Source organism: Garra rufa, chromosome 2 (assembly GCF_049309525.1).
Source record: "Garra rufa chromosome 2, GarRuf1.0, whole genome shotgun sequence".
NCBI classification, from domain to species: domain Eukaryota; kingdom Metazoa; phylum Chordata; class Actinopteri; order Cypriniformes; family Cyprinidae; genus Garra; species Garra rufa.
The window spans coordinates 38429811-38456361 of NC_133362.1; the positions used below are offsets into that span (position 1 = coordinate 38429811).

At 30.7% G+C, this 26551-nt stretch overlaps 1 protein-coding gene across 1 annotated transcript in view; it reads left to right on the forward strand.

The window, feature by feature from the left end:
* The window catches only part of epas1b (endothelial PAS domain protein 1b), an 88670-nt gene that overhangs the window by 10670 nt on the left and 51449 nt on the right, over positions 1-26551 (forward strand). The window lies entirely within an intron of this gene.

Below are 26551 nucleotides of genomic sequence, written 5' to 3' on the forward strand. Positions count from 1 at the left end.
AATGTTAATAAATGTGGCCCATTCAAAAGGAAAAAGTTCCTGACCTTGGTATTGACAACTCAGTATGTTGCAAAAAGGCTCACTGGAAAGACGCTTCGGATTCGGAAACATTTCTGCAAAATGATATTGTTGCTTCTGCATTTGAAAATAATGTGCCACCTATACTAAACGCTACTGTAAAACTAAAAGAAAATGCATAATAAAACTAATTTGCTGAAGTAACTATGTCATTTTAGCTTGCTCCAACAAGTCTTCAAGCTCTTTTTTTCATGACTTGTGTTTCACGAGTACTTTGCAATGCAAGTGCAATGCTGTACCAGGTGAGGTATCGAGCAAGTTTACTATGTTAGAAAAGTCATATGGATCTGATTATGTGATGCAAACATCAATATTTGTTTATAAATCATGCACTATGGTAAATGTGTTTTAAGGTTATAAGTATAACTTCATATTGTGTGAAGAGCTGAGTCTTGTCTGTCCCTGTAATCAATTTGTATGAAAAGGAATCAAAGTTTTGGTGTTTTACTGCCAATAGTGTTCATTTCAGCTGGAAACTGCAGTGAGTTGTATGTATTGGTATGTTTTTGGAGATTTGCTGAAGTTTAGGTAGAGGCACATTTTTCCGAGAGCCTCAAAGGTTGGTTGTGTTCCATCACTTGAGTAGTTTCAGGGGTCTCTGAGCATTTTGCAAGAATTTTGGCTTGTACTGTGTTCAACATTCAAGATGAATTCAGACCATCTTAGAAATGTGTTGTTTCTAACATACTTTGTAAATGTAAAATACTTGCAATTCTCATAATACTACATAATACTCTCATAATACTTTTTTTTTTTATTATTATACAACCCAAAATATTTTCTATATTATTTTAAAATTGATTTATTTTAATTGATTTATTTATAATGTTTTTATTAAGATTTATTCCTGTGATGCAAATCTGAAAAATAATACTGTGAAATATTAACAAAATTTAAAACAACTGTTTACATTTGAAAATGTATTTTTTTTTCTCAACATAATTACTCCCGTCTTCAGAGTCACGTAATTCTTCAGAAATCATTCTAATATGCTGATTTGCTGCTCAAGAAGCATTTGTTATTATCAATGTTGAAAACATTGTGCTGCAATGAAATTTTTTTTTATGAAAACCATAATGCATTTTAATAGAAAGTTCATACAAATAATTTGCATTTAAATAATAATGTAACAGTTGAAATAGTTTTGAATGTATTTTTTTATTTATATGCACCCTTGCTGAATAAACGTATTTCTTAAAAAAAAAAAATTGAATGGTAGTATAATTAATGATTAGTTGGCAATGATCCAAAATACTAGTTAAAAAAAATTATAAACTCATAAATCAGTCGACTACTTAATACAACCACTACCTCTACAGTAGATACATGTTATATAACTATGGAAGCCCGTTTTCGCCTCTGAATAAAAATAAAAAAGGTAATTGCGACTTTTTATCTCACAATTCTGACTTTTTTTTTTCTCACAATTGAGTTTACATCTCGCAATTCTGACTTTGTAAAGTTGTAAAGTCAGAATAGCTAGATAAAAAGTCAAAATTGCAAAAAATAAAGTTAAATCTGCGACATAAACTCGCAGTTCTTACTCTTTTTTTTTTTTTTTTTTTTTTTTTCTCTTTTTTTTTTTTTTTTTTCTCAGAATTGTGAAATATAAACTCGCAATTGTGAGTTATAAAGTCCAGTTCTGAGGAGGAAAAATAAAGATAGATATGTTCACAAAATTGCGAGTTTATATCTCACAATTCAGACTTAATAACTAGCAAATGCAAATTTATATCACACAATTCTGACTTTATTTGCGACTACACTTAAAAATAAAGGTGCTTTGAAAAGCTCTTCACAGCGATGATATAGAAGAACCATTTTTGGTTTCACAAAGAATCATTCAGTCAAAGGTTCTTCAAGTAACCATCTCTTTCTTACCTTTTTATAATCTAAAGAAGCTTCTTTCGCCACAAAGAACCTTTTGTAAAACAGAAAGGTTTTTAAGGTGTTAAAGGTTCTTTATGGAACCGTTTAGACAAGAAAGGTTCTTCTATGGCATCGTGCAGCACCTTTATTTTTAAGAGTGTAGTTTATATCTCACAATTCTGAGAAAAAAGGCAGAATTGTGAGAAGTTGCAATCAACCTTTTTTTTTTATTCAGTGGCAGAAACAGGCTTCCATATAATAACCATTTTTCAGAGAATGTAAAATTTAAATAACAGTTTAGCATCTCTTTTAGAAAAAGATGGTAAAGACAATGTGAGACCTCATTTGCAGTCTATTTTACTTAATGTAAATGTGACGTATAATAAAAACAGAATCAATAGAGTCAATGACAAAAATGGACGTTATCAGGAATTGACTATTTATAGGGTAAATTTATGATTTTCTGCAATTTATGCTGTGAATACATATTTGGAAAGCACATGTTTTTTACCTTAGCAGTATTTTATTTTATTGTAATTTATTTATTATTATTTTTTATTTTATTTTATGTGCGTACAATTGAGGTTCAAAGTGTGATACTTTTTTCGTTCAGTTTTTCATTGAGTCATTACTAGGGTTGGGAATCGAAAATCGATTCCGATTCTGGAATCGGATACTTAAGATAAAGAATCGGATACTTGTTATAAAATTAAAATTTCGATTCCTTGTTTCGATTCCTGGGTGCATTTTTTCATCTAGCGATCTGCCAGGACCTTCCGCGCGTACAACCTGCCAGGACTTTATGTGGTAATGCGGTAAGCGTTTAAAAGTGTGTCTACGCTTTGTAAAAACCGAAGACAAATCTACCGCTGCACGCAAACTTCATCTTAGAGATCTTCAAGGGACGGATTTTAGTCCTGCGCCCGCCCGCTCCAGAAGGAATATATGTTATTTCGTTCCGCAAAAGCCCACATAAAAGTAACTTCTACCCCCGTGGGAAGACAGGTATCTACTTCATCTCTTGGCTGCATGAAACAAACCCTCCCGCTAATGTAAAGGCAAAGATGACCAGAGTAATAGTAACGAATTTGATTGAAGTCGCGCGAGCCTAATGTATTCATTCTTGTAAATCGGAGTCGTACATTAGGCACGCATAAGTCTGCTGGTGATTCACAAACTATTCATGCTTTCGGGACTCTGATCCATAGTATTTTTGCGTGAAATTTCGAAATATTTGCATAGTTTTCAAAATAAATGTCCTGTGAGTTTTTTATAATGAATGCTTACTTACCCATAGAGGTGGATCTTGTAAGGGTAAGTGGTGTTTATGCACATATGAGCACCAGCATAAACAGATTTACTATGTATTTACTGTATTTTTAATTTATATGTTTATTTTATAATAAATACAAACAGTAGATATTCAGTCACTTAAGAAAGAGTACTCTGAAGTTGTGAAGAATTTCTGAATTAAATAATTTAGGTGCTTTAAATCTGTATATGTATATTCAAAAATAAACACCTTTAGAGGAAATGTCAGGCATAGGGGGGCCTTGCAAAATTGACCCAAGAAGAAGGGGGCCCTGATATAAAAAAGGTTGAGAACCCCTGTAATAAAATATGTTGCAAGCTAGCACTGAAAATAAACATGTTTGATATATTAATGTTTGGCTTTTGTGTTTGTTGTTTTTTTTTTTTAACTAAACTGGAATCGAAACTGGGAATCGAAAAGAATCGGAATCGATAAGTGGAATCGGAATCGGAATCGAAATTGATAAAATTCAAACGATACCCACCCCTAGTCATTACTAGTCTCACAAAAGCCTCGCATTGTTCAAATATCAAAACTTTTTAATAAAGTGTATATATAGACAAATATTGCTTTTTATCACTACATATTGTATTATTATATGTGACCCTGGACCACAAAAGTGTCGTAAGTAGCACAGATATATTTGTAGCAATAGCCAAAAATACATTGCATGGTTCAAAATGATCGATTTTTCTTTTATGACAAAAATCATTATTAAGTTTTTATTATTCATATTAAGTAAAGATCATGTTCCATGAAGATATTTTGTAAATTTCCTACCATAAATATATCAATATGTAATTTTTGATTAGTAATATGCATTGCTAAGAACTTCAAAGACGATTTTCTCAATATTTAGAATTTTTTTTTTTTTTTTTTTTTTTTGCACCCTCAGATTCCAGAAGTTGTATCATGGACAAATAAAAATGGACTCTTATGGTTTTGTGGTCCGTGGTCACACATATTTTTTTCAAGTATGTTGCTTCATGCCCATTTCTTATTTTAAGTTCTTGACTATATTGCCATGATTTGTAGCCAACAACATGAGCATTTAAGCCCTTACAAGTGTCTTTTATATTGAAATATTTAACATCAAAAGGCTAGATTTCCTCTTTGTGTCATTTGTGAGTATCATTTGAGTAGGGCTGATGTGGGCATTTAAGACCTTTGTTTTCATAGGCGAATCCAAGATATGAGACTTTGGTGGAGAAATTCAAAGAGCCTCCCAGCTGTAGGACTTGTCTAAACAGAAATGTGCAGTTTATTGTGACAGGATCTCTAGAGAGGGTCTGAATGGAGACTTCATAGTCCCACCCTCGGCTAACGGCAGGGGTGCGAGGCACCGCTCTCGGTCTGGGAGCTTATTTTCTCCTTCTCTTTTTCTTGTTTTTCTCCCTCGTACTCCAATCTCTCTGCTCGCCTGTGACTCTGTATCTCTCCCATCTTCTCTTTCTTAAGGCATACTGATCTTTACCAGTGTTTTTCCACTCTTCGGCTTCTCCAGACCACTGTCTCCTGACGCTTCCTGTTAGCTAACCCCGTTCTTCCTCCTGCTGCATACTTCACTGTCACGTCAAGTTCTACCATCAGCTGCTTCCAGATGAACTTTACTCTCGTTACCCTTATTTGGTCCCCATCACTTAACTACGTCATCGACAATCACTGTAAACTTTGGCCCTGATTTCCTAGAATTGCGTAGAACTCCTAATTAGATCTATGAGTAAACGTGAGCGTAGCAAAAATGGAGCATCTTCTCAGTGATCCCAGTTGTCGGTTCTCTCATTTTTTTGTTTTTGTGTGTGTATATTTGATATCAAGCAATGTTGCTTTTAGATTAAATTTATTTTTTCAGAGGAAGCATGATTTCGATTGGCTTTTTAATATTGTCGGCTACAATGGTCAGTCAATGTAGTCAAGAATATACCGCAACAAAATGGAAGAAGTAAAATGCAGTAAAAATCTATGACAATACAATATATGGTGATAAAGAGCAATATTTATGAAAATCTTCATATGTTATTATTAAAGCTTTTAAATATAGGAACAGTTTGAGGCTTTTATGGGGCTTATTTTTGAGAGTTCGATTTCCTGAAATGGTTCAACCTAAATAAATCAGACTGAGAAACTTTGAAAACAAATGGTCATTTATAGCAAATATTAGAGCAAATTTTTGAGCAAAATCAAAATTGTCCACTTATCAACATTTAGTCAGTTGATTGATCAAATCAAGTATAGGCCATCGTAAATGATCAGGTTTTGGTAAAATTCTAATTTATAAATATATTTTTGTAATTATAACTTATATATTTAGATGTAGATAACTATACAGATTATTTATGTGTATAATAATGATATTAATAATAATAAATACAAAAGATTATACATTGAAAAATGTTGTTATATTTTATACATTTTACTAGTAAAATGTTGACAAATTTTAGAATTTTGTTTTTAGTTTTTTGTAGGTTATGCATTAAATTATATATTTATATGTTTGTTATATTCTATATATAATATAATATTTTTTTAGTAAAATGTAGACATGAATTTTAGAATTTTGTAGTCAATTTTATATTATTATTATTATTATTATTATTATTATTCTGTAAATGTCCAATAACAAATATGCGAAATGTTTAAATTATGAAAAAGAAAATGTATATTTAATTATTATAAAAAATATTGTATTATTATTATTATTATTATTATTATTATTATTATTACTTTTATTATTATTAATTCACTTAAATGCTGTAAATGTCCAATAACAAATACGCAAATAGAAAATGTATTTTTAATTGTATTTTGTTGTTGTTGTTGTTGTTGTTGTTATTGTTATTATTATTATTATTATTATTATTATTATTATACATTCTGTAAATGTCCAATAACAAATATGCGAAATGTTTAAATTATGAAAAAGAAAATGTATATTTAATTATTATAAAAAATATTGTATTATTATTATTATTATTATTATTACTTTTATTATTATTAATTCACTTAAATACTGTAAATGTCCAATAACAAATACGCAAATAGAAAATGTATTTTTAATTGTATTTTGTTGTTGTTGTTGTTATAATTATTATTATTATTATTATTATTATTTATTCACTTAAATGCTGTAAATGTCCAAACAGAAATATGCACAAATCTTTAAATTCTGAGATAAAAAATATTATTATTATTTATTCACTTAAATGCTGTAAATGTCCAATAACAAAGATGCAAAAATATTTAAATTCTAAGACAGAACATTTATTTTTAATTTAATTTATTTTATTTAAAACTATATTGTTGTTATTTTTATTGTTAGTTGTTATTGTTATTATTATTATTATTATTATTATTATTGTTGAACCTTTCATTTAATTTTCATTTTTTTTCATTGCTTTAGACACTGTAATGCGTAGTGAGCAACAATATTACGTTAATATTTTTTTATTTATACTGATTTTATTTATATTAATTAATTTTTTTGTTTCATAATCTAAATATTTATAGAATACAAAAAATATTAAAAGTATTGTACAAGAGTGAATCTAGTATTAAAAAAAAAAAAAAACTCTAGGTGCTCCAGAAGGAGAGTAAAACGGAAACAAAGGGGGAAAAAATCCATATCCAGGCACTGTAAATTTACATATTAAAAAAGCTTTTTAAAGTCTAAATATTTTCAACCTTAGGCTTAAAATGATGCACATTGGACGCTATTTTTATAAATCCACTGAATTATGTCATTTACTGATTATTAATATATCTGAATATTGAAAACGAATGAATATTGGTGATTCTGAATCCTATGGACTTCATCAGAGTGATGGAGAACAGATAAATGCATTCAATCTGTATTGTGAAAAGTGCTGTAAAAATAAGCATGAGTTGAATTGAATGGTGTCTTTGAAGAATCCTATGTGCTGGAACAGCTGAGCGAGTGTTGTGTGCTGTGTGTTAATGCGTACATGTATGTATTGCGCTGTCCGCCCTGTGTCCTCTTTGCCGTCAGCGTGACGTGGACTCCATCCATCGCTGTGATCTGTCCTCTTCTGTTGGAGAGGGTTGTCCCGGCGATGGTTGTTTGGTTTTGAGTTTTGAGAACGTTCTGTTCCAAAGGATCAGAGATTAGCCTGGACCACATTGTTCTCTGTTTGTGTTTAGCAAGATGCCAAAACGACAGGAAAACAGACTGTAAGCAAGCTTTGGTGTTTCTCATTAGAATGAGCGCACAGGCACGGGAAGTCTGAACCGCTGCACCTGCACTTCACCTCTGCTGCGTTATACATTAACAAAGCCAGTCCGCCGTGGTGGACCTCAGCTGAATTTGCATGTGGCCGGACACATGGTTTTTATTGATAATTTGTTTACAACACGTACTGTGCTTGGAGTATTATTTATCTGTACTGATGTGAAGCCAATTGAAAAAGACAGCAAAATGCAATCCTTCATCCAAATAATTGCTTAACCTCTTGTCATTTCGAATGGTCAAGTTTGTCAAAATTGGCAGTGACCAGATCACAGATCTGCCGTTTGACGTCACATTGTCTTCACTGATGTTGCAAGATCTGAATGTGTGCAAGTGTGAATGTGAGCCGAGAGCAGCCAGAACTAAAACTACCTCTCCTTTTTGTGTTCCAGTTTAACCAGACGAATTCAATTTTGAAACTTAAAACAACAGCAACAAAACAAGATAGTAGCTCTTTCATCAGGAAGATTTTTACATTTGAACCTAGTAAGATTTGAAATAAATGAAGTTAAATAAAAATGGGCTACTTTGCAAAATTCTAAAACTCATATCTGCTTATAAAATGCATGTAAAAATTACAAAATATATTTTAAAAAATGTATAATCTCTTTTTAAAAAATTACTGCAAAATTCTACAATTCATGCATTTTACAAATAAAATATAACAAAATATATTTTTATTTAGAATCTTATTTATAATTTCTCAAATTCATGTCTACATTTTACTAATAAAATATATGTAAAAAAATAACAAAATATATATTTTTAAATTTATAATCAATAAATGAGTACACATTTCTAAAATTCATGTCTACATTTTACTAATGAAGTATATGTATAAAATATAACAAAATATATTTTTTACAATGTATTTATAAAAATCAAATACTAATACCTACGTTTTACTAATAAATATATATGTACAATATATAACAATGTTTTTTCTTCTTTATAATCTATAAAAAAAATTCTGAAATTCATTTCTACATTTTATTAATAAAAATATATGTATAAAATATAACAAAATATATTTTTAAAAATGTGTTACTTAAAAAATAATATATTAATGCCTAAGTTTTACTAATAAATATATATGTACAAAATATTTTTTTACATTTATAATCTATAAAAAAACTACAAAATTCTCAAATTTGTGCCAATATTTAAAAAAATAGATGTATAACATTTTATTTTAATTTATAATCTAAATAAATTGACTACAAAATTCTAAAATTCATGCCTACATTTTACTAATTAAATATGTATATAATATAACATGTATTTAAGTTTAAAATCTATAAAAAAAAATAACTACAAAATTCTAAAATGCATGTCTGCATTTTATTATTAAAAATGTTTAAAATATAACAACTTTTTAAATTTATAATTATAAAAAATGACTACAAAAGTCTAAAATGCATGCATACATTTTACTAATAAAAGATGTCTAAAATATAACAAAATATATTTTTAAGTGTATTATTTAAAAAATAATATATTAATGCCTAAGTTTGACTAATAAATATATATGTACGAAATATAACAATATTTTTTATATTCATAATCTATAAAAAATTGACTACAAAATTCAAAAATTTTGCCAATATTTTAAAAATAGATGTATAAAATGTAATTTTAGTTTGTAGTTAAATAAATTGACTAAAATTCTAAATTCATGTCTACATTTTACTAATAAAATATGTATAAAATATAACAAAATATATATATATATTTTTTTTTTTTATTTATAATTTATAAAACTGACTACTAAATTCTAAAATGAATGCCTACATTTTGCTAATAAATATATGTACAAAATATAACAAAATTCTAACTCATATCTGCTTATTAATAAAATGCATGTATAATATATTACAAAATATATATTTTTTAAATGTATAATCTATAAAACAAAATTACTACAAAATCATAAAATTCATGCCAACATTTTACTAATCAGAATTGTATAAAATATAAAAAAAATAAATTTATAATCTATAGATTTAGATTGACAGATTGTTATTATTAGTAGTAGTATGTGTCTAGTGTCCAATATGCTGTTCTTTTTTTTTTTTCTTAGTCTGTAAGAATAAAATAATAATATTTAATTAACTTTATTTATTTAGATATATTAGTTTAAAAAAGCATATTTGTTTTCAGTTTAATGCATAATTAAGCATAAATGATACACAATAAGTGCTATTCCTTAGAACCAATATGTTCTATGAACTTTAATATTATAAAGTTCAGATTATATTGCACACACAAGTATGAATGTGATTCAAGAGCAAAATAAAATCTGTGTTTTGTGTTCCTTCATTGTGTTCCTTCATTTTTTTTGAGACTAGGGTAAACTCTCCCTCCAAAATGTAACTGGTGAGATGTGAAAAGCTTGCAGCGCTGCACCTTGCACCCTGTTCCCCATCAACTGTTTGCTCTGTTCACAAACAGTGGAGGGCCTGGGGGTTTGTGTCTGGACTTTTAGCATCTGGCTGCTGTGAAAATAGTTGTGTGACAGGACAGCAGATGGCTGCGGCCCACACTTCTGCTTCTACCTGAGGCTACGCAGTCACATCTATTCTCCACTGACAATATGATTCAAATCAAGCAGAGAGACGAGTGAGGAGGGGGAGGCGTAATGACCCTGTCAGTCCCAAATCAGTGAGCGGTGAGGCCTGTCCTACTACATACCTGTTTTCACATTCACTCAAACTGCTCTTCTTTCACTCCATAAATACAAATTCTGTCATCTTTATACCCTCATTTGATTTAAAACCTGAAAGATTTGTCCAAGTTCTCCAATGTCGAAGTCGCTCCTCCCTATTTATTCTATTGATTTTCTAAGCTCTATGCTTCTATTTCTATGATTTTTTTTTTTCCATCCTGCCATTTTTAAAAAAAGGTCTATATACATCATGAAGCAGTTTTATCTAACTATCATTATGCTATTGTAGTTTTAATATTTTGAATTTTATTTTAATTTAGTTTTTTTCCAGTTTTTTCTTTAATTTTATTTAGTTGTAGTAATTGTTTTTTTTTGTCATTTTCATTAGTTTTTATTAATTAATTGTTTTTTTCAGTATGTCTAAATAGTTTTCATTTATAGTTATTTTTTATATTTTGTTTTAGCTATTTTACTAAATTAAATTGTTATTTTCTTTAAAGTAACAATTGTTTTTTGTTTTTCTGGTTTTAGTTAACAATTATTATCACGTATAAGTCATATGAAAACTTAATTTCTAATCATTAAAAAATGACTACAAAATGTTAAAATCCATGCCCATATTTTACTAATGAAATATATGTACATAACATAACAAAATATATATTTTACAAACTTTTTAATCTATAAAACATTTACTACAAACTTCTAAAATATAGTTTTTATTTTTAGTCATGTGTTCATTTTGTTTTAGTTATTTTAGTACTTCAGGTTATTCTAAATGAAATTAGGAAATGTTAGCTGAGGAAAAAAAATATATAATTTTTAATACATTTTATTTCAGTTAATGTAATTTTGTTCAAAGTAATGTCTGTTTTTTTCTGTTTTTCATTTTAGTTCAAAATTTTGATCTTTTACTAGTCATATGAAAATGTGTAAAGTATAACAGTATATATTTTATTTTTAATAATTTAAATTAATTTGTATATTCTAAAATTCATGCCTAGATTTTACTATTAAAAACCTATATATAAAATATAACAAAATGTATATTTTAAATGTATAATCTATAAAAAAATTACTACACAATTTTACAATTCTAAAATATTGGTTTATTTAATTTTTAATTATTTGTTTTTGTTTTAGTTATTTTAATACTATTATTTTAATAATATAAAAGTTAATCTAAATTAAATTGAGAAATGTTAGCTAAAAAAAACTTTTTCAGTTTTTCTGGTCATTTTAGTTAACAACTATTATCCTGTTCAAGACGTATGAAAACGTATAAAATATAACAAAATATATTTAAAAAAATTATAATAATTAAAAAAATAACTACAAAATTCTAAAATTCATGCCTACATTTTACAAATAAAAATATGTATAAAATATAGCAAAATATATATATATATATATATATATATATATATATATATATATATATATATATATATATATATATATATACATACATACATTTTTATTTCTATCAAATACTTTTTTTAAATTGTAAAATTATTGTTTTAATTAATGTTTAGTTATTTGCTTATTTCATTTTAGTTATTTTAGTACTTCAGGTTAATCTAAATTAATTTAAGAAATGTTAGCTGAGGAAAAAAATATTTATGTATTTAACATTATTTTGTTTAAAGTAACAAATGTTCTCTGGTTTTCATTTTAGTTAATTATTATCCTGTTTAATTCAGGATAATTTGAAGAAAAAAAAAACAGGCTAAAATTTAAGTAATTTACTTTAATTTATGTCTGTGCACTAAACATATTGTTAACTACAACTATAAAAAATAATGTCCGGTAATTTATTTAAATAAACCTGGAATAAAATAAAAGTTAAATACTAGATGGAAAAACTGAAAGAAATAAAATTATTTCAGTCATTTGCCAATGCACCACTTCTAAATTTCATGTTTAAAGTTACTAAAATTAGTCAAACTAAAAGTGTAATAAAAATAAAGCTAAACAGAGATCTAAAACGAAAAAAAAAAAAAACCTAATAATAAAAGTGTGCTAAGTGAAGTGAGCTAAAATGAAACAATTAGCAAATTTGTTGGTATTGTAGTTTTTTTTAAACCTGTTGTTGGTTGAATTCCTGACTCTTTCCCAGGTGAATGATGATGTAGTGCAGTGTAAAACAGTCATTTCTGTTGACTGTCAATTGCCACAGAAACATATGCGTGCTATGTGCTTTATATGGATCATTTGAAGTTACGTCTCGCTACATTCATGCACCATTAGTGTCTTGCAGCTTTGAGTTTGAAAATGGTATGTTCTGATGCCGACAAAGATACGGTTCAGGTAAAGGTTGTATAATATGCTGTTACACTCATGGGAGAATCAGTATTATGCATCAGATCTCAAATATGTGGACCATGATGATTCATTGTGCAAGTCTAAAACTGCATTGATGCTCATTTATCTCATACTCTAGGAATTCCTTGAGAAAAGGCCGAACATAAAGACCCGCATCACACTTTGAAAGCTGTTCCTTTAAACTGGTGTTACGGCTTACCCTGATAGATAGGCCACCATGATTTATTCTCCCATTTCAATACATACTTGACCGTTTTTAGGTTTTAGGAATTTAATTCTCATTCATTTAATTTCCTCATTTAATCCATATAGATGTGTTGTACTATTTATATTGTAATTTCTGCAAATATGATCATAATATATAACCATCTGCAGTTATATTTAAAATCATAATCATTATATTGAATATCATTTTGTGTATTATATAATTTTCTAATATAATTACAGTTAGTATATGCACAGATATTGTTTAAAAATTGGGTTATTTATTTATTATAATATAGCAAGAAATTAAGACTTATTTAGCAGTAAAGACATTTACAGTGTGTAAGATTTCTATTTCAAATAAATGCTGTTATTTTTACTTTGCTATTAATTAAAGAAACCTGAAAAATGTATCACACAGAAATTTCCACAGAAATATTAGGCAGCACAGCTGTTATTAACATTGATATTAAGAAAAAATGTTCCTTGAGCAGCAAATCATCATATTAGAATGATTTTTGAAGTGTCATTTGACGCAGAAGACTGTAATGTCTGGTGAAAATCAGCTTTGCGTCACAAGAATAAATTATATTTTACAATATATTCAAGTGGTTATATTTTACAAAAATAATGTTTCAAATATAACATTTTAAATGAAATTAAGCTGTATTTCCCTTTTCTGAAAGTCAGAAATCACAGTCACTATTGTTTTTTCATTTAAGCATAATAATTAAGGTGAAAAGTTACATAAAAATAAATTTTATATTATTTTTTAATAAATAAAACCAAAGTAAAATAAATAAACAAAATTAGTTTAATATTTGTATTATTTGATATTATAGATAAAAATATTTTATTATTGAGATAAATAGATAAATTAATCTAGTTATAACAAAATATATACACACACACACACATATATATATATATATATGTGTGTGTATATATTTTTTACAACTAGATTAATTTATCTGTATCTATGGAAGCCCATTACCGCCACTGTAAAAAATTAAAGCTAATTATGACTTTCACACAATTCTATCTCTGAAGTTTACATCTCAGAGTTCTGACTTTGTTTCTCAGAATTGCAATTCCGACTTTTTTTCTAAGAATTTCGACTTTTTATCACACAATTCTGAGAAAAAAAAGTCACAGTTGCAAGATATAAGTTGCAATTCTGAGAAACAAAGTTGCAATTCTGTTGCAATCTATCGCAATTCTGATGAATAAAATTGAAATTTTGAGAAACAAAGCCACAGTTTTGAGAAACGAAGTCACAGTTCTGAGAAATAAAGTTGCAATTCTGAGGAAAAAAAGTCAGAATTGCAAGATATAAACTCACAATTGTGACTTTTTTAAACTGCAGGTCAGAGTTGTGAGACCTTCTGAGAACAAACCGACTTTTTTTGCCCTCAGAATTGGACTTTGCAACTTGCAATTGCAAGTTTGTGTCACAATTCTGAGGAAAAAAGCTCGGAATTGCAAGATATAAACTCACAATTGACCTTCTGAGAACAAACCAGTCTTTTTTTGTCTTTTTTTTTGGAAAAAAAGTCAGGGTTGCATGATATAAGTCGCAATTCTGAGGAACACAGTCACAGTTTTGAGAAACGGAGCCGCAATTCTGAGAAATAAAGTCGCAATTCTGAGGAAAGAAAATCGGAATTGCAAGATATAAGCGCACAATTGTGACTTTTTTTTAGCTGCAAGTTAAGTCAAAATTGTGAGATAAAAACATCTAAGAACAGACCAGTCTTTTTTACCCTCAGAATTGGACTTTTGTAATTTTGAGAAACAAAGCCACAGTTCTGAGAAATGAAGTTGCAATTCTGAGGAAAAAAAGAGTCAGAAATTGCAAGATATAAACTCAAGATATAAAAAATTGTGACTTTGAACTGCAAGTTAAGTCAGAGTTGTGAGAACTTCTGAGAACAAACCAGTCTTTTTTTGCCCTCAGAATTAGACTTTGCAACTTGCAAGTTTGTGTCACAATTCTGAGGAAAAAAAGTCAGAATTGTGTGATATAAGTTGCAATTCTGAGAAACAGAGTCACAGTTTTGAGAAACGGAATCGTATTCTGGAAAACATTTACCTTCAGAATTGGACTTAGCAGCTTGCAATTGCAAGTTTATATGTCAATTCTGAGAAAAAAAGCCTATTGTGTTTTTTTTTTTTTCTTCTTGCAATTCTGACTTCATTTTTCGCAATTGTGAGTTTATATCTCGCAATTCTGAGAAAAAAAGTCACAATTGCAAGATATAAATTGCAATTCTGTTGCAATCCATCACAATTCTGAGGAATAAAATAGCAATTTTGAAAAACTAAGCCACAGTTCTAAGAAATAAAGTCCCAATTCTGAGAAATAAAGTCGCAATCCTGAGAAATAAAGTCGCAATCCTGAGAAATAAAGTCGCAATCCTGAGAAATAAAGTCGCAATTCCGAGAAATAAAGTCGCAATCCTGAGAAATAAAGTCGCAATCCTGAGAAATAAAGTCGCAATTCCGAGAAATAAAGTCGCAATTCCTAGAAATAAAGTCACAATTCTGAGAACAAACCAGTCTTTTTTTTTTTTTTGCCCTCAGAATTGGACTTTGCAACTTGCAATTGCAAGTTTGTGTCACAATTCTGAGGAAAAAAGGTCAGAATTGCAAGATATAAACTCACAATTGTGACTTTGAACTGCAAGTTAAGTCAGAGTTGTGAGAACTTAGAAAAAAAAACACAATCTGTCACAATTCTGAGGAAAAAAAGTCAGAATTGTGTGATATAAGTCGCAATTCTGAGAAACAGAGTCACAGTTTTGAGAAACGGAATCGTATTCTGGAAAACATTTACCTTCAGAATTAGACTTTGCAACTTGCAATTGCAAGTTTATATGTCAATTCTGAGAAAAAAAAACTATTGTGTTTTTTTTTTTTCTTGCAATTCTGACTTTATTTTTCGCAATTGGGAGTTTATATCTGTTGCAATCCATCACAATTCTGAGGAATAAAATAGCAATTTTGAGAAACGAAGCCACAGTTCTGAGAAATAAAGTTGCAATTCTGAGAAATAAAGTCGCTATTCTGAAGAAAGAAAAATGGAATTGCAATATATAAACTCACAATTGTGACTTTTTTTTAACTCCAAGTTAAGTCAGAATTGTGAGATAAAAACATCTAAGAACAGACCAGTCTTTTTTACCCTCAGAATTGGACTTTGCAACTCGCAATTCAGAGTGTGTGTCACAAAAAAAGTCAGAATTGGGTTTTTTTCCCCCACGCAATTCTGACTTTATTTTTTGCAATTGTGAGTATATATTACGCAATTCTGACCTTCTTTTTTTTTCTCAGAATTTCAACTTTATATCACGCAGTTTCGAGTCACAGTTTGGAGAAACCGAGTCGCAATTCTACTGAGTTCTGATATAAACTCACAATCGTGACTTTTTTTAGTTAAGTCAGAATTGTGAGATAACTTATGAGAACAAAACGTTTTTTTTAGCCTCAGAACTGGACTTTACAACTCGCAGTTGGGAGTTTATATTTCACAGTTCTGAGAAAAAAAGTCAGGATTGCATTTTTTTTTCTCGCAATTCTGACTTTTATTTCTCAATTTATTTAGACTTTTTAATTTCTTTTTATTCAATGGTGGAAACAGGCTTCCATATGTATCAGTATTTATGTCGGTTGCTGTTAAAATCCCAGTTTTCTTGTGCGATACAAGCTGTTTTGGACAGTGAAGGTCAGTAGTCAGTTCCTAGAGAGGCCCGCTCACTATGGGGCTGAAATAGCTGGGGGGACAGTGCTTAATTTAGTGCATTTCACGCAAGGCAAATGAGCATTCTTCCAGTCATAAGGTAGGGTGTCATTGTTTGCAGGCCTGAATAGGTCAAGACTGCTTAGTCAGGTTTCGTGTTTATGTTTATGGCTGCTCCCGTGCCGTGCGACCGTTTTATCATTAACCACATCTGTGAGCGCGAGGCCATCGGTCCACCTGTTCCGCTCTCCCGCTAAACATAGTTCAAGTCGGTAGCTCCGTTAAGTTGGTTAATCTATTTATTCGTGGCTTTGTTAGGATCCAAAAGCAGCTCGTATTTCAGCTTCAGCTGCATGACTTCAGGAATCTCATACGGGAGCTCATTTGTCAAACTGAAATAGATAACGTCCTCATGACAGGTTGACGTCTGTCGCTCTTGCGTTAAATATTTTGAATTCTCAGTTGGGACGGTTCAACAGCATGTGAATTTTGCACAAGTTCTGTTGGATACTCTGCTTTGAGTTTCACTGAACAAACTGATGGTTGTTTGTTTGATTTTGTTGTTCAAGTTGGATTGGAATTGATGTTACTGTTTGCTTAAGTACAAAGGTGCAAGTGATATTACAAAGTGATCTCAAATAGAAAATAACCCTGTTGAAAATTTAAATGCATTGCTAATGTTTAGTTTATAATAAATAGAGCCCAGTTGTTCAGGCTGACATTTTGTCTTAAAGGATTAGTTCACTTATGAATAAAAGTTTCCTGATGATTTACTCACCCCATGTCATCCAAATTGTTCATGTCTTTCTTCAGTCGAAAAGAAACTGGATTTTTCTCCATATAGTGAACATCAATGGGAATCAATGGGTTGAAGGTCTAAATTGCAGTTTAAATGCCGCCTCAAAGGGCTCTACACAATCCCAGCTGAGGAATAAGGGTCTTATCTAGCAAAACTATCTGTCATTTTCTAAAAAAACAAATAACATTTCTATACTTTTTAACCACAAATGCTCGACTTTTCAAGTCACAAATCCTCGAACATTTGCATACTTAATTTCTAATTAATGATATTCATTTTTTTGCTTTATTATAAATAATTAATTAAACAAAACATTTGTAATATTTGTGATTTAATTGTATTTACTTAATAACTGTCTCTGCATTTTAAGCAGGGATTTGAGACATAATTTAAACATTCTTATGCATGTCACCAATGTCATTTATGTTCAGTTTGTCTGTGATTGATTTGCAAAAGAGCAGCATTTTTGCTTTTAGTGTGAACAGACATGTTACTTGTTGCATCATGCCTCTTTAACATTGTTTAGATTGCTCCTGGTCTTCTAGACTAGTGTTATTTTACCTATTGACAGGTCTTATCCATCAACCATTTGCGATATAGCTGAAATCATTCCCGATTACACTTTAAATGAGTATTGCTAAGAAAACGTTTGTTAATTTTAGCATTTACTAATGCATTTTTAAAATCAAAAGTTGTTTGTTAACATCAGTTAAAGGACTAGTTCACTTTCAGAACAAAAATTTACAGATAATTTGCTCACCCCCTTGTCATCCGAGATGTTCATGTCTTTCTTTCTTGATTGGTAAAGAAATTATGTTTTTTGAGGAAAACATTTCAAGATTTCTCTCCATATAATGGACTTCTATGGTGCCCCTGAGTTTGAACCTCCAAAATGTAGCTTTAAATGCAGCTTCAAAGGGCTCTAAATGATCCCAGCCAAATAAGAAGGGTCTTATCTCGCGAAATGATCAGTCATTTTCTAAAATACTTTTTAATCTCTACACAGAGTACACACAGAGCTAGACAAGACGAGCATTTGAGGTTAAAAAGTACAGTATATAAATAGTATTTTTTTTTTTTTTAGAAAATAACCAATCGTTTTGCTAGATAAGACCCTTCTTTCCTTTGCTGTGATCGTTTAGAGCCCTTTGAAGCTGCATTTTGGAAGTTCAAACTCGGGGGCACCATAAAAGTCCATTATATGGAGAGAAATCCTGAAATGTTTTCCTCAAAAAACATAATTTCCTTACGACTGAAGAAAGAAAGACATGGACATATTGGATGACAAGGGGGTGAGTACATTATCTGTACATTTTTATTCTGAAAGTGTACTACTCCTTCAATACACTGTGAACTAACATGGACAAACAATGAATGATTGTATTTTTATTAACTAATATTAATAAAGATTAATAAATATTGTAATAAATGTATTGCTCATTGATTGACCCACTGGTTAGTCAGGTTATGTATGTGGTCCCATAGCGCAAAGTCACAAGAGTTTTTTGATGCCCCTGGAGGAATTTGTTTGGCAAATGTGTTTCCATCTCCCATTATTTGCATTCAAAAACCACCAAACAACGATTGGAAACATCTTGTGAATTAAAAATCTGCATGTTTGTAAGAAACAAATCCATCATTAAGACTTTTTTTAACTTCAAATCTTTGCTTTCAGCTGAAATACAAGTTCTTTATCCTTAATATTTCTTTCGTCAGTGGAGGAGAAGGTTGTTTCAGGAGATAAATATGCATAGATCAAGCACCATTTACATGCAAAAAAAAGTCCAAAACAGTTCTAAACAAATATTCAAATACGTTTTTATTAGCTGTTTAGACTCTAATTCTGATGGCACCCATTCACTATCCATTGGTAAGCAAGTGATGCATTGATACATTTTTCCAAATCTGTTCCGATGGAGAAACAACTCATCTGCATCTTTGATGGCTTGCCGTGTTAGTAAATGTACAGCTGATTTTATTTTTGTATGAGCTGTTCTTTCAAGTTTCTTGTACTATTCAAGTCTAAATGTGGTTCTCAATTAACATTTACAATGACAGCAAAACCTCTCACTTACATTCATAAATGGACCAACTTACTTGAGCTCATTTCCTTTGAGCATTTCTTCACCTTAGCTGAAAGAACGATAAATTCCAGCAGTGAACGAGTGAAGTTACTATCATGGCAACTGAATACATTGCAAGCTGATTTCCTAAAATACATTTTAGAATGAAAATATCAGCAAATCCTTCCAGTGGCAAGGAAACACCACCTCTCCTTCAGATCCTACGCTCTTTTAAGAAAAGGCACAAAGCTGTTACTAGAGTATAAAAGCTATTAGGTACAGCTTTGTACTTCCTTTACCTCAAATGCTACATACAGTAGGGGAAAAAAATGATTCCATGCAGATTTTGTATATCAGCATCAGACGTTTCTTGTAGTTGGCCACCAGGTTTGCACACATCTCAGGAGGGATTTTGTCCCACTCATCTTTGCAGATCATCTCTAAATCATTAAGGTTTCAAGGCTGACATTTGGCAACTCGAACCTTCAGCCTCCTCCACAGATTTTCTATGGAATTAAGGTCTGGAGACTGGCTAGGCAACTCCAGGACCTTAATGTACTACTTCTTGAGCCACTCCTTTGTTGCCTTGGCCGTGTGTTTAGGGTAATTGTCATGCTGAAATACCCATGCATGACCTATTTTCAATGCCCTGGCCATGGCAGTACATGGCCCCGTCCATCGTCCCTTTGATACGGTGCAGTTTTCCTGTCCCCTTAGCAGAAAAACACCCCCAAAGCATGTTTCCACCTCCATGTTTGACAGTGGGGATGGTGTTCTTGGGGTCATAGGCAGCATTCCTCCTCCTCCAAACACGGCGAGTTGAGTTGATGCCAAAGAACTCGATTTTGGTCTCATCTGACCACAACACTTTCACCCAGTTCTCCTCTGAATCATTCAGATGTTCATTGGCATACTTCAGATGGGCCTGTACATGTGCTTTCTTGAGCAGGGGGACCTTGTGGGTGCTGCAGGACTGATTTCAGTCCTTCACGGCGTAGTGTGTTTCCAGTTGTGTTTTTGGTGACTGTGGTCCCAGGTGCCTTGAGATCATTGACAAGGTCCTCTTGTGTCGTTCTGGGCTGATTCCTCACCGTTCTCATGATCATTGAAACTCCACAAGGTGAGATCTTGCATGGAGCCCCAGACCAAGAGAGATAGACAGTTATTTTGTGTTTCTTCCATTTGCGAATAATCGCACCAACTGTTGTCACCTTCTCACCAAGCTGCTTGGCGATGGACTTGTAGTCCATTCCAGCCTTGTGTAGGTCTACAATCTTGTGCCTGACATCCTTGGACAGCACTTTGGTCTTGGCCATGATGGAGAGTTTGGAATCTGATTGATTGCTTCTGTGGACAGGTGTCTTTTATACAGGTAACAAGCTGAGATTAGGAGCACTTCCTTTAAGAGTGTCTAATCTCATCTTTATACCTGAATAAAAGACACCTGGGAGCCAGAAATCTTGCTGATTGATAGGGGACCGAATACTTATTTCACTCATTAAAAAGCAAATCAATTTATAACTTTTTTGAAATGCGTATTTCTGGATTTTTTTGTTGTTGTTGTTGTTGTTGTTCTGTCTTTCTGTAAGTGGGCAAACTTACAAAATCAGCAGGGGATCAAATAATTTTTTTCCTCACTGTGTAAGTACCTAAAGTTTGCATGCACTATTATTGAGATTAAAATGAGTCAGTTTTCCATAACCTGACATCTGGTAAAATGACTAAGAAAATGAAACTATCACCGTTCGCCATGTTTAGCACTCTTGAGGTGATTGGTTACATGTAATCTCTGGTGTGACACAACCTCTGACAATAGCTATTCTTCAGGTCACTACCTGTTTTCCATTGTTGGTGGTGGTGGTTTGGTCTTGTAGGGTTAAATAAGAGGCTGTAGACATCCGCGTCTGCTACAAAGAGTTCAGAGGGTTCACTAGACGTTTTCTGGCCCTGAGTGAGCTCTAGATCTCCATTGTTTAACGTCCTGCGGTATCCTCTGGCTCCGTGCATTAACAATGCAGTAGACTGTCTGCACTTCAGACCTTACCGTGTTCATCCAGAGAGCTCTACTTCTAGTCTAAAGGAGTGAATGCCGCACACGGCATTTACTTTGAGTGTGGGGTGAAATGATTGAGTGTATTGACTGCTTTTGTGTATGAGATTGTGTGTGACACGCTTGTGCTAGAAAGCATCTTTGTATTACAGATGTTGAGTGGTGCATCGTGAGCACTACTTCCAGCATTGGCTTAGTATCTGAGTATAGCTCATCTTAGCCTGTAAAGTACTATGAAGAGACCTTTCTATAAAAAAAATCTTTGGCAATTGAAACAACTATTGGCACAGTTTGCATCATATCTGCGCATTTGTTCTCGGCAGTCTTATTGGATGCAGGACCGGAAACATGGATGTCAACCTCCTCAACACGGTCTCTATGGAAACCTGCCCAGTGCCTATTTATTTTCTTCTAAATAGGACAAGAGGAAGAGGGACTGGAGTATTGTTTCTGATAAATTATGAAGAGCAAGTTGGGCTTCATTGCTTGTGAACTGCCAGAGGATCAAAATTAGGTCTTTTTTTTTGAAAAACAAATAAATGCTAGGAGCTACAACAGGGACTATTGATTTATAGCTTGATTTATTATTCATAGCATTCTTAAGACAATCATTTATCAAGATTAAGCTAATCCCACAGTAGTTTTGGTCTTTTTTTTAAACCATCATAACCTATGGAAGCCTGTTTCTGCCACTGAATAACAAATAAAACGGTAATTGTGACTTTTCTCATAATTTCGAGTTTACATCTCACAATTTTGTTTTAAATTTGTTTTAAAATTGTTTTAAATCTCTCAGAATTGTGAGATATAAACTCACAATTGTGACTTTTTCTCAGAATTGAGAGTACAAACTCACAATTGTTACTTTTTTTTCTCAAAATTGTGAGATATAAACTCAAAATTGTGACTTTTTCTCAGAATTGTGAGATATAAACTCACAATTGTGACTTTTTCCTCAGAATTGTGAGATATAAACTCACAATTGTGACTTTTCTTAGAATTGTGAGATATAAACTCAAAATTGTGACTTTTTTCTCAGAATTGTGAATATAAATTGCAACTGCAAGATATAAACTCACAATAGATTTTTTAATCAACTAACAATTGTGACTTTTTTCCTCAGAATTGCAAAATAGAAACTTACAATTGTGATTTTTTTTCTCAGAATTGAGAGTACAAACTCACAATTGTGACTTTTTCTCAGAATTGTGAGATATAAACTCACAATTGTGACTTTCTCAGAATTGAGAGTACAAACTCACAATTGTGACATTTTTCTTAGAATTGTGAGATATAAACTCAAAATTGTGACTTTTTCTCAGAATTGTGAATATAAATTGCAACTGCAAGATATAAACTCACAATAGATTTTTTTTAATCAACTAACAATTGTGATTTTTTTTCTTAGAATTGTGAGATATAAACTCAAAATTGTGACTTTTTCTCAGAATTGAGAGATATAATCTCACAATTGTGACTTTTTCTCAGAATTGTGAGATATAAACTCTCAATTGTGATTTTTTTTTCCCTCAGAATTGAGAGTACAAACTCACAATTGTGACATTTTTCTTAGAATTGTGAGATATAAACTCAAAATTGTGACTTTTTCTCAGAATTGTGAATATAAATTGCAACTGCAAGATATAAACTCACAATAGATTTTTTTTAATCAACTAACAATTGTGATTTTTTTTCTTAGAATTGTGAGATATAAACTCAAAATTGTGACTTTTTCTCAGAATTGAGAGATATAATCTCACAATTGTGACTTTTTTTCTTAGAATTGTGAGATATAAACTCAAAATTGTGACTTTTTCTCAGAATTGAGAGTACAAACTCAAAATTGTGACTTTTTCTCAGAATTGAGAGTACAAACTCACAATTGTGACTTTTTCTCAGAATTGAGAGTACAAACTCACAATTGTGACTTTTTCTCAGAATTGTGAGATATAAACTCACAATTGTGACTTTTTCTCAGAATTGAGAGTACAAACTCACAATTGTGACATTTTTCTTAGAATTGTGAGATATAAACTCAAAATTGTGACTTTTTCTCAGAATTGTGAGATATAAACTCAAAATTGTGACTTTTTCTCAGAATTGAGAGTACAAACTCACAATTGTGACTTTTTCTCAGAATTGAGAGTACAAACTCACAATTGTGACTTTTTCACAGAATTGTGAGATATAAACTCACAATTGTGACTTTTTCTCAGAATTGAGAGTACAAACTCACAATTGTGACATTTTTCTTAGAATTATGAGATATAAACTCAAAATTGTGACTTTTTCTCAGAATTGTGAATATAAATTGCAACTGCAAGATATAAACTCACAATAGATTTTTTAATCAACTAACAATTGTGACTTTTTCTCAGAATTGTGAGTATATAAACTCACAATTGTGATTTTTTTTTTTTCTCAGAATTGAGTATAAACTCTCAATTGTGATTTTTTTTTTCCTCAGAATTGAGAGTACAAACTCACAATTGTGACATTTTTCTTAGAATTGTGAGATATAAACTCAAAATTGTGACTTTTTCTCAGAATTGTGAATATAAATTGCAACTGCAAGATATAAACTCACAATAGATTTTTTTAATCAACTCACAATTGTGATTTTTTTTTCTCAGAATTGAGTATAAACTCTCAATTGTGATTTTTTTTTTTCCCTCAGAATTGAGAGTACAAACTCACAATTGTGACATTTTTCTTAGAATTGTGAGATATAAACTCAAAATTGTGACTTTTTCTCAGAATTGTGAATATAAATTGCAACTGCAAGATATAAACTCACAATAGATTTTTTTTAATCAACTAACAATTGTGATTTTTTTTCTTAGAATTGTGAGATATAAACTCAAAATTGTGACTTTTTCTCAGAATTGAGAGATATAATCTCACAATTGTGACTTTTTTTCTTAGAAATGTGAGATATAAACTCAAAATTGTGACTTTTTCTCAGAATTGAGAGTACAAACTCAAAATTGTGACTTTTTCTCAGAATTGAGAGTACAAACTCACAATTGTGACTTTTTCTCAGAATTGAGAGTACAAACTCACAATTGTGACTTTTTCTCAGAATTGTGAGATATAAACTCACAATTGTGACTTTTTCTCAGAATTGAGAGTACAAACTCACAATTGTGACATTTTTCTTAGAATTGTGAGATATAAACTCAAAATTGTGACTTTTTCTCAGAATTGTGAGATATAAACTCAAAATTGTGACTTTTTCTCAGAATTGAGAGTACAAACTCACAATTGTGACTTTTTCTCAGAATTGAGAGTACAAACTCACAATTGTGACTTTTTCACAGAATTGTGAGATATAAACTCACAATTGTGACTTTTTCTCAGAATTGAGAGTACAAACTCACAATTGTGACATTTTTCTTAGAATTGTGAGATATAAACTCAAAATTGTGACTTTTTCTCAGAATTGTGAATATAAATTGCAACTGCAAGATATAAACTCACAATAGATTTTTTAATCAACTAACAATTGTGACTTTTTCTCAGAATTGTGAGTATATAAACTCACAATTGTGATTTTTTTTTTCTCAGAATTGAGTATAAACTCTCAATTGTGATTTTTTTTTTCCTCAGAATTGAGAGTACAAACTCACAATTGTGACATTTTTCTCAGAATTGTGAGATATAAACTCAAAATTGTGACTTTTTCTCAGAATTGTGAGATATAAACTCACAATTGTGACTTTTTCTCAGAATTGTGAGATATAAACTCACAATTGTGACATTTTTCTTAGAATTGTGAGATATGAACTCAAAATTGTGACTTTTTTTCTCAGAATTGTGAATATAAATTGCAACTGCAAGATATAAACTCACAATAGATTTTTTAATCAACTAACAATTGTGACTTTTTTCTCAGAATTGCAAAATAGAAACTTACAATTGTGATTTTTTTTCTCAGAATTGTGAGTATATAAACTCACAAGTGTGATTTTTTTTTCTCAGAATTGCAAAATATAAACTCAGTTGACTTTTTTCTCAGAATTGTGAGATATAAACTCAAATTTTTTACTTTTTCTCAGAATTGTAATATAAACTCAAAATTGTGACTTTTTTTTCTCAGAATTGCAAAATAAAAAACTCACAGTTGACTGTTTTTCTCAGAATTGCGAGTATAAACTCACAATTGTGACTTTTTTTTCTCAGAATTGCACAATTGTGACTTTTCTTCTAAGAATTGAGATATAAACTCACAATTGTGACTTTTTTTCTCAGAATTGTGAGATATAAACTCGCAAGATATTTATTATGATAACATATCAGTCTTTTTTCCCCCTCAGAATTGGACTTCATAACTCGCAATTGCGAGTTTATCTTACAATTCTGAGGAAAAGTCAGAATTGCGGGGAAAAAAAGGTCAGAATGCATGTTTTTATCTCTCAGTTTTAATTTTATTTCTCGCAGTTTCTAATTTATATCCCACTATTTTGACTTTATAACTCATAATTGTCATTTTATATAACATAATTCTAAATCGTCAGAATTGTGAGGGAAAAAAAAGTAAGAATTGCCAGAAAAAAGTCAGAATTGCAAGTTTTTCTGTGTATAACTAGCACTTTTGTCATACTGTTCTCAAGCTTTTTTTGGTTTAAAATTTAATTTTCTTTTCGTTATTACATCACATGAAAGCTCTGGCAATGAATTCCACTGTCCTTGAATTGTCACAATAAATTAACTAAATTAACTAGCTTTTTTTATTCTTAGTTATCTTTGCTGATCTAATGCCATTTTTGTCCTTATTTATCACACGTTAGGGAAATAAACACCTGTCTTTTCCGACCACAGTCTGATTGATGGATGAATGGATGATTTCTGAACATCTGTAATCACAGAGTTGTCAGAGTTTCCAACAAGATAAATGGGAACTTCTGATTTCAGTAAATAATGTCTGGTCATGGAACAGAACAGATGTGTTCTAATTTGGGACAATATTTTTGTTTATTAAATCCAGGATGTAGCTATAAGTGATCGTTCCCATAAGCACTTGAACCAGCCAGAAATGTCCCACTTGAGATCTGGCATTGACCCGTCCGCTTCTGACAGCTCGAGCTGACTAGAATGAATCAAGCAATGTAATAAGAGCTGCTTTTGCTGTGTCATTATTAACCACTAATCCAGCAGAATGATTCTACTGTTATGTTGATCAAGAGACATAACTGTTTTGTTTT